Consider the following 10,783-nt stretch of genomic DNA (forward strand, 5'->3'; position numbering starts at 1 on the left):
TTTGGCCCTCTTCCCGGGGGTGGTCGACATGTCGACGTGCATGACGATGATCTGATGACAAATTTTCAAATCATAGGACTTCAATCCTCTAAGCACTTCGACGACCGTCGATCACGTCGACCGTGCAAGTCTACGGTCTGATGCACTTTTCACTCTGTAGGAGTTTGATCGACGAGGCAACTCGACGGACCGTCGAACATGTTGACGGTCCGTCCTTAGTGCATATCAATATAGAACACTTGATTTTCTCATTTTTTCACTTGTCGAGCATTCTAACTTCGAAATACCTGCACAACACACAAAACATATCAAACTTACTTGAAAACAAGTAAAACTTAGAGTCAAAAAGCATTAGATGTGCCATAATTCACGGCACATCAAATTCCTTCAGCGGATCCATTACCCATGGGTCTGATTCTACCTCTGATTTTTGTTTCCTCGGGGACTTCTTCTCGAGGCGTCTCTAACCTCCTTTCCAAGGGTACGTAATTCATCACTAACTCCCTCACTTCTTCCCACACATTTTCTTCAAAATATTTTTCTTGAGGCATCCTCTCTGTCGGGATACCAACCAAGTTCAGTGATCTGTCGACCTCCTCGATCTTTTTCCCAGTCTCTTGCAGATGTTCCTCCATCTGTCGAAGCTTAAGATGCAACATCTTGGCAGTCTCTGCGAGGGTAAACGTGTTTTGGTCTCCTTGGTTCTCCATTTTTGGCAAATCAACCTTTAGTGGAGGTAAACATAGGTAAGTCTCAAGTCAAAAAGTCTAAAGTCAATTGGTTTTGGCTATGTAAACTAGAACATTGGATCAATTGTAGTCCGACTTTAACATACGATATCAATAAACAAATAAAGCACGTAGCAAGCAGTCACGCAATTTATAAATGGTTATACTACTCACTTTCTAGGGCTTTAAGCCGAGGTCATCCTAATCGTATGAAATATGCAAGCGCCATTTGTAAGAATGAACGATTGCCCCAAAAAATCATCATATTAATAATAATATCTTCCCCGAAGGGATTACAAAGGTGATGAAGCCGACATAGGGCTATAATATAAACAAAAGCAAAATTAGTGGCGTTCTTCCCCAGCAGCTGATGTCGATGCTTGACTTTTTCTGGCTTTCTTGACCCTTCGAAGGATGGTTTGAATGTAAAGGCGCATTTGATATAGCTCCATTTTGATTATCACGAGATCTGATTTTTCCAGAATCCTAGCCAGGCGCTCATCCGTGCTTTCCAAGCATTCTTTCAGACGGCCATCCCTTTGTGCTTCGTGATGGAGTGCGGGCCTTGGTGTAGGTGTGCGGGCCAAATGGCTTTGCAGCCAGTCATGATATTCCAGGTCACATCCCACCACGAACCTGTCTGTGGCTTATGTGTCTGGTCCCCATTTCACATGGCCATTCCATTCCCCGAGTATTATCCCTGCATTCGTTATCTTTTGCTCCGTGTGCTCAATGATGAATTGCTCAAGATTCTCCACTTGGGGTAATATTTGCCTTCTTCCAAACGGCCTCAGTAGCTGAGATGAATAGTAAGGGTGGATCCCTCTGACCCTCAATATTTGCATGAACGGGCAATTTTTACCCCATACTATGTTTTCAGATAGGAACTCGAGAAACATCCACTGAATTTGATCTTTGATCAAAGGAGCGAAGAACTTGGCCCACTCACTTTTAGACACAATCTCGAGATTTGGACAGTAGTGCACGAGACGGTTTATCATGTTCTATCAGCTCAAGCCTTAAACCTCTTGAGCCATGTTGACGTGTTTGATAATCCACCATTGCAGCAACATGCTACACCCTTGGAAATATCGAAAATGATTATGGCATTTGTCCAGAGCCCTGAAAATGTCGGCCAAGAAGATAGGGGCCAGGTCAAAATACCTAGTTTTCTCGTCCTTGGTTATGCCATAGAAAAGGGCTTGAGCTAAATAGATCACTCGAGTGTCTATAGCTAGCGAATCGTCTTTGGGGAACACCATAGTGCCCAGTAAAGCAATGACAAATGCCAAGGGTCTGACGGTTTCTCATTCTTCTCTACTCTTGAATTCCTTTCGATATGAGGCATATCCAGCAACATCCCCGAATCTCCAATATTGGTCTCTGAAAGCCATAGTGTTCCCGTGTGCCCAAGATGCTTCGGTTAAGGCAAAGAATTTCAAAATCTGACCCAGGGATGGCCTTTGAGGAAATAACAGATTGTGGTCTGACTTATGCATCATTCTTAGACTGGTTCTATTATTGTCTATGGCACCCCTGATTTCTTCTAAGGTTGGTGTCATCTCGATGGTCCCAAAACGGAATAGCATCTTTTTATCATCCTAGTACTCGGCTAACACTTCTATCAATTTCGGACGACCCTTCATAGTCATAATTGACCGCAAATGACCCAAAACACAGCTGACGGTCCTACGATGTTCTTTACCTAACATCCCCACCAAGCTCTGAGCAGGTCTGGGGCCTCATGGACGATGTCAAATTGAATTTTTCGGTCCATCTGCAAAACAAAATATCGTTAAGGTTCCCCTCCCCTTTTCCCGTACAGCCAATGGTTCATTACATAGGCACAAGCATGTTTCCACATAGCACATAGATAAAATGCGGTGTCTTCGGGTTATAGACCGTCCGAACACAGGGTAGTCTTCCTAATGAACCTTAGGTAAGTCTGAGATACCCAAGGCTCATCTAGGTACAAATTCTCTAGTTCGGTAAGGATTTGGGTTCGCTTTATCCTAGTCATTACTAGAGTGGTTTTTGACAAATGACCTGGTACTCGAGCGGACAACTAGGGCAGAACCGTTAGGGCTGTTGGACAACCATGTACCAACCCCGCCTCATGGCCATTCCAAAAGAAGTATTTGGTTTTATAGTGAAGGAATGACCGAGTACTCCACGAAGTCGCCTTTAGAATAAAGTGTAAAATAAATGCCAAGAGAGATAGAGTGTATGATATGCATGCAATGGCAGTTTATAATTGCAAAAAAGTAAACACATAAGCAGTTTAAAGCAAATAAATCCACATTATATTGGAATCCTTGTGGTTAGAACCTTTAAGTCCCCAGCAGAGTCGCCATCTGTAGTGGTTCGCTATTTACGCGGGTGCATAAAAGCTACTACAAACTTGTTGGTGCTCTTTCGGACTTTGTTTTAAAAGAGTCGCCACCTAATTTTTAGGAAATTAGGAAAACCAGTTTTAAAGGATTTATTCATATACTATGAAACAACCTTCATAATCCAAAGTTCTAGCTAAGGGCTCTGGTAATCCCCTAAGAAAGATGTTAGGCACCCTAGTATTAAGGATCTGTACTATACGATTGACCTTCGAATTCCAATGTGTGATTATTTGCATGAACAGCTTATTTAGTGATTAATTCCGTCATTTTTAAAAGATTGCCATTTGTTGCATATCACTTGATTTGGAAAAATTTGAGTATATCCCCTTATACCCTTTTACGTATAAGGATAGTATGTATTAAAACAAAACATTTGGTTTTTGTAATATATACGCGGGTAAATATATATCCTCTTTGTTCATGCTTAGTTCGCACATGGTCTCGGGTCAACTTTATAATACGTTAGAATATCTTACTTAAAACCTTTATAACTACGGGTATATTTTTGACCGTTTTCAGTAAGTATATTTTTTACCGTTTTCAGTTTACAAAAGGGGTTATCACGAATTTGGACACATGATTACATTGAAATTCATATTTATTAAATTGTACTTAGAGTTAAAAACTATTTTTGTCCATAGAAAGAGTTTCAATTTTTTGGGCAAGGCCCAGATCCTTTATTTGAAAATCCAGTTGGGCTTTAACCCATTTGGCCATCTGTTTCAAAAAAAAATTGTGGGCTCTGGCTCAAAAATACCTTATCTTTTGCTAGTTTTAAAAATCCAGAAAATCCATACTTGTTTCATTTGTTGAAAGAGTTCACTCAATAGGTTTCATCTCTTTTGAGTAAAAATAAATCAAGCCATTTTGACCTTAACATCTCTTAGTACCTTTATTCTTTTTCTTACTGAAGACGTGGTTAATCATTGTTTAAATTTAAAAACTAGTATGCATGATCGGCGGTTTTGAAAATTGCTTAAGGACCTAGAGTCAATCTAAACGGTGTATGCACCATTTGCCTAAGATGTCTAGTTCCAACCATAATTATTTTCAATAATAATGTGAGCTTTTACAAATACAAGTACAATACAACATCAAACTGAAATAATATAAATGATGGAGGAGGGATTAGACTAGGGGTTTACCAAACCCCCTAATTAACCATTTTCACCCATAGTTGCGCCTTAATGTAATTTTCACCCATGACTGGCCTTTTTTATATATTAGTTTCCGTTTTTCTTTTCTCGGACACAATAAATCTTTTGAAAGAATTTTCTTATTGGGCCTTTAGCCCAATAGGGGGGCTGGACCTCGGCCCGAGTGGTCGGACCTCAGCCTGAGTGGCCATGCATTGAGAAAGAGGAAAAAGAGAGACCCGGTTAGTTTATATTTACTGAATTTATCATACATGTAAATATATACATACACATGCATCGAATTCATTCATAAGTAGCTTAACCAAAGTATTTGTACATAGATGCCATTAGGCCTTATTAGTAGAGATTTAGGTAGCCCAGGGTGGTTATCGCCATCTTTATTCCCGATGTCGCACAATATCAAAAAAGGTTTCTTGAACCTTAGGCATGGCAGGCATCGGGGGAAGGCTAAACCAAACCCCAAACTTGCTTTGATACCTCAACTATATACATCAACACACATAAAAGAATGATAGAACAACATTCACTTAACAGTTTCATGACACAGATAAATATGTAGTGCCATAAGGTAAAGAACAACAATTACAGTTGAAACACACAAGCATAGGGGTGGACAAAACAAATTGAGACACATAGATGTGGTATGACACAGAAGCAGACTGAAACACATAGTTATGATACAGGTGCACTCAAATGTAAGCAAGAGCATGGTATCTTAGTCTAGGCAATTTCATATAGGATGTACAATATTCAAAGGGAGAAGCCACTATTTTGAATATACATGTTATATACAAAGCAGGATACAAGCAAGTCCAAGTATATGCATGTTACACCTCAAAAATTTGGGTTGTCGTACTGTGAGTAGACTAATGTAAGCATAAGGTAAACATGGAACTCTTATAACCATAAGAAGGATACTTGGTAGCTTTAAAGTGCATACGATAAGATTTTGAAGTTATATGAATTCGTGAGCCTAAGTTCGTCAAAGGAAAGTGAAGTATAAGTTGTATTTGGGAAAGGTTTTGTAATTATCAAGCTAACGACTATTTAGTAAGGTCTTGAGGTTGAGTTATAAGGTTCCTTAGATTGTTAATAAAGTGTTAAACAAGTGTTAAGAAGGTTTCATATGGATCGGAGATCAAATGAATCGACGAGAACATTTTCGGAAAAGGGTAAGTTATATGACCAACTATACGGTCCATATAACTTTATATGGTCCGTATAGTGGTCTGTATAATAGTCACAGAATGAACCAGTCTCTGATGGACACGGTCACTTATACAGACCGTATAAGTGTCCATATAAAATCATTACAGGTCAGATTTTTGCAACTCTAAATATAAGTCCCAAGTTCTTATTTTTCATTTTCTCACTTTCTCCACACCTCTTGAAGCCTCTAGAATATTATATACACCATACCAACACAAATTGAAGGTAAACCAAAGATTAAACACCAAGAATTAGTAGAACCAAGTGTAAGGATGCTCATTAGGGCTTGTGGAAATCAAAGAATCCCTTTGGTATTGAAGTTGGGTTTTCTCCAAGTGAAATATTTTCATCTAAAGACCATTCCTATGTGATCAAAGGTGGGTTTCACATTAAATTCATGTTACTAAGAATACTGAGTAGTTGAAAGACTTGGATTATGGAAGAAAGTAGAGTATGAAGTTCAAATATGGAAATAGTGGTATTATTGAATGGTAACTTGACTTGAGTCATAGTTTTTGACATACCATGAGTGTAATCTTGTTGTGAATGATGCAAATGATGTTAAAGGAGTGTTATATGTGAATGAATATGAAGTTGTGTTGCAATTATGATTATGGGTGACTTTGAAAGGGAATGTTGGGAATTGAATAATGTTTAACTTGATGAAGTTTATCGATTTTAATATCGTGGGTGTTATTATTGACGTTTGGGAGTTGTTTACTATATGGAGAAGGTTGTTGAAACAAAGGAAACGCTGCCCAATTTTCGTTAGCCCTTAGTTGTTTTAGTTGAGGACTAAGTATGTTTCCGATTATCTAATCTTCGTACGAATTCTCTTGAATGTAGAATCGTTAGCTTGGAAGGAGAACGCTAGTTGTTGAGGAGACGTGAAGGTATGTAAGGCTAGTCCCTTCTTTTCTAAGGCATGATTCCTATAACATGATTTCCCCTATCTTTTCATGACTTTCTTACATTCCGTAAGTTACAAGTCCATGATCATTAAGAGCTTCTCATGAGATACAGAGAAGAGATGGGTTACGATAATGTCAATGATAATGATGATTCTATGTCCAGAGATTTCATAGCTTATGATATGATGCTATTATGATGTTAATGATCTTTACATGATTTCTTGATGCTATTCATTGTTGATGGCCTCACCTTATAATGCTAGTTCCTTCAAGGTGAGACATGACGACCATGATGTTCCATAATATAATCGGAGGTTACCGACCTTACGTCACTCCGATAGAGTTACAGCTTTTACTTGAGCTCTTATGCATGCTTTATGTTAACTATATGATAATGATTACACCGTGTCTATATGGCATGGACAGTATCACTAAGGCGGGCGGCTTATGGATAATGATGACAGCACCACTAATGGGCGGCGTGAGATGATTCCCCCGGATGCGGGCTAATGATGTTATTGATTCAGACAGTTATGTATGTATGTGTGATTTATTTTAAAGGTAAAAGTGAGCATGGATGATGTTATAACCCGTATTTTTCACCTTTGGAAATCTTGGGATTATTGAGACAAGTTAAGGACAATGTAATGTATTGATCTTGTTTGGTTCATAAGTTGGTTATGCAAAAATTTAGATGAGGGAATATTGGAAAAGACTAGGGGCAAAATTGGAATTTTAAAAAATAGTTTCATGAATTACCAAAATATGGACTAAGAAATTGGGCTTGGGAAAATTAACAGAAAAAAAACAAGCAAGCTTGGCCCAACCCATAGGGTGGCCGGCCATGCTTGAAGAAATTAGGAAAAAAAAAATGAAATGATCCAAGCCCATACAATTTGATCATGTGGGAAAATAATATAAAGGGGCAATTATTCATTAAACCCCTTAGAAGTTTCAAGACAAAGAAAAGAAGGAGAAAAACAAGAAAAACCAAGAACAAATATAAGGGCCATTCGCGAAGGTTCCAAGAATTCACCCCTCAAAAATCTTGTCCCAAAAATTATTTTCTTGCTATATTCCTACTAATTCAAGGTCCCTTTATAGCTTGGTGTAGTTGTTTTGGAAGATGGAGTCCTTGTTTCCTCAATTCAACACTTGAGTTAAGTGAAGAAGTTGGAAGGAAAAGGTAAGAATTCATCCCTTCTATTTATGTTATGAAGGTTTGTTTGTGTTGTAGTATATGGAAATGAGTATAATATATAGAAATATGGAAGTTTGCAAAGTGGGTGTGCATGTGGCCGAATAGGTGTTATGTTGTATAGTTAGGATGAGTTGAATTTTATGTTGTATTCTAGTTGTGGTTATTGTGGAATTTGTATTGGAAATGAAAGTTGAATGAAATTGGATGAAGTTGGAAATATGGCATGTTGGCCGTGGTTGGTGTTATGATGGAATAATGATGGATTTATTTTGTTTAACATGGTAGTTGTGTTGTTATTATCATTACAATGTAAATGAAGGATATATGGGTTAAGTTGGCATTAAAGTTGGTTGTATGTTGTTATGAGAAATTTATGTGATTTTCATATAGTTTTTATATAATGATGAAAGTAAGATCTTGGATGTGAATTATGATTATGATTTATGAAATTGGAGGATGGAAATATATTATGAATATGCATCTTTGATTAGGAGTTTTGGATGAATTATGGGTTTGATGGAAAACTTGTCTATTTTGAGGAATAATGAGAAAAGTGTCCGAAATGTATTTTAATGGCCTTGACTTAGTAGATAAGTATGAAAACGTTGATATTGGATGAAAAGTGTGAAGTTAGAACGGAAGTTAATGCGTTATGTAGAAAGAAAGACTATTTATGTTAATATGTGTTTTGTAGCGACTATTGGTGTTATTGATGTTGTTGATGTTGTTGTTGGGTTGGTTGTTGTTATTTAAGCCGAGTTTAACCCTCGGGGTGCCGTTTATAGGGGAGATATCGCCCAAATTTTTGTAGACAAATAAGGACTAAGAATAATCTCCCAAAGGCATGTGATTTATATTTGGCAACTATGACCAATTGTAGATTTTGAAGCAAACGGGATTTGAGTTTGGGCGAGCGTAAGAAGTGAAAAAGGTATGTAAAGCTATCCCTCTTCTTCTTTTGGCATGTCCTAGATATTCTAGGTTTGAATTTGAGCCTCGGGATTATCTTGCTCATCGAAACCCGAGTTTGATTCTAGTTACTATTCATTCAAAAGACAATTGAATCATGATTTTATGTTTTGTTGGAAAACTATTCGAATATCCATAATTTGCGCAAATGTGATGGAATTGTTTTGAAGCTTACATAGATGACTCCATAGAGTCTAAAGTTCGTAATTTATGTCCGCCACCTCGACTTGACCCGAGGTGGGCCCACTAGCCCCGAGATTTCTTTCGTTGGTCTTACTTAATCTACTTTCGTATGATATAAAGGGAGGACCTTTGCCTATGAATTTGAGACTCCGTTTGGTGTGTTCCATAAGTTATTTGAAAGCTTCTAAATGTGAACGACACTAAATTTTCGAGAAAATAGTTTATGAAGTATTTTTTGAAAGTTTTGTAAATCTAAAGGCTCACATCTTTTGTATATTAATTCCATACCCAATACTTACTTTGAGCCTTCGATCTTAATATGAATATGTATATGTATTTATTTGCCGAGTCTTGAAATTTAATTGGGTATATGCATATGGCTTCTGCACTACTCTGCTCGTGCCTATACTATGACATCGTTCGCCGGTTCCCGGGCCGGTTTGTGATCGTGCGCACTATGATAAATTCGGCGGTATCTTTGTGTTACGGTTCCCGAGACCTCGCCATAGGGCCGGGTTCCGCTTATAGAGTTATGCTGTGATATGGCCTATGATATGTTTGGTGATATGTTTGATGATGTGTTTGATGATATGACATGTGTGTTCGGGGTGTACGGAGATTTGAAACCTTCTCGGAGTATCCGTGTGTGGCACCGACGTCGGAGTGGTGACCACGTTCCCCGAGCCTTATGCATGATCTCTCGTTTGCATTATGTACATATGTCTTCGGTACGAGTTTGGTATATATGTTGATCCGTATTTTCGCTTCCGTACCTTTCACTTCGCTATGGTTTGGATTTACTCGTACTTTATGCTTTACATACTCGGACATCTTTCATACCGACCCCCTTTCTTCTGGGGTCGCGTTTCATGCCCGCAGTACGAGGTTCGTGATCCGCCCGCGTAGGCCACACATTCTGCTATTACAGAGTGCTCCTTTCGATCCGGAGCCCAGATATTGGTACATATCTTTTGTGATGTATACGCTTTTGCATATTTGATCATTTGGGGTACGGCGGGGCCCTGTCCCGTCATATGTTCTGTTTTGGTTTGTAGAGGCCTGTAGTCATCTGTGTGGGTCGTGGGTCCTATGTATGTTCGTTTTGTTCACGATTTGCGTCTTAATGCGGTCCCGTTTGTGATGGTGGCCATAATGGCCCATATGTTGTATATGTGTACATATATTCGGCGATGTATATTCCGCCGCCCCTTTTGACCTTGATGTGATGTTTTTGTACGCGCGACCGCTTAAGACAGTATTTATTTACACTTCTGTTTAAAATGATCAATATGACATCTGAGCTAAGTTAAAATATGATGATTTGATATGAAAGTTTGTTTGGGGTGTCCAGATAGGGCACCAGTCGCGGCCCACGGGGCTGGGTCGTGACAGATGATTCCGCCTCAAGAGGCAAGCAGTTATAGTTATCCTTTCTGCTCATGCTTTCTATACTTCCTTATTATGTTATCATATACGCCTTCCATACTCAGTACATTGTCGTACTGATGTTCTTTCTTTTATGGACGTTGTGTTCATGCCCACAGGTAGACAGGGAGACGGCCTGGACACTTAGGAGCCTTACCAGCAGCTGTACAGGAGCACTCCACTACTCCGGAGTCGCCGCTTATTGGTACATTCTTTTGTGTACATATTGAGGAAATGGCGGGGTCTTGTCCCATCCTCATGTTCAGCACTCCAGTTAGAGGCTCGTAGATACATATGTGTGGGTAGTAGATGTTATGTGGTCTCATCAGTGTATATTTTGTACATCATTTTTGTAGCCTTGTGGGCCTACACATAAGTATATGTATAATTTGGGAGATGTTAGTGATCATTTCATAGTAAGTTTACTTTGAGAATTATGTTTGTGTGAGATGAGTATGATAGCTAGAAGGATATGCGGTGCTCGGTAGTCAGCTCCGGGTACCCGTCATGGCCCCCTAGTCGGGTCGTGACAATGTAAATGATGCAAGTTTATGGAAATGTGCAGGGAAAAAGAGGCAATTACAATTTAGGCATTCAATGTAGTATA

The sequence above is a fragment of the Lycium ferocissimum genome, chromosome 8 (genome assembly GCF_029784015.1).
Source record: "Lycium ferocissimum isolate CSIRO_LF1 chromosome 8, AGI_CSIRO_Lferr_CH_V1, whole genome shotgun sequence".
Lineage (NCBI taxonomy): Eukaryota > Viridiplantae > Streptophyta > Magnoliopsida > Solanales > Solanaceae > Lycium > Lycium ferocissimum.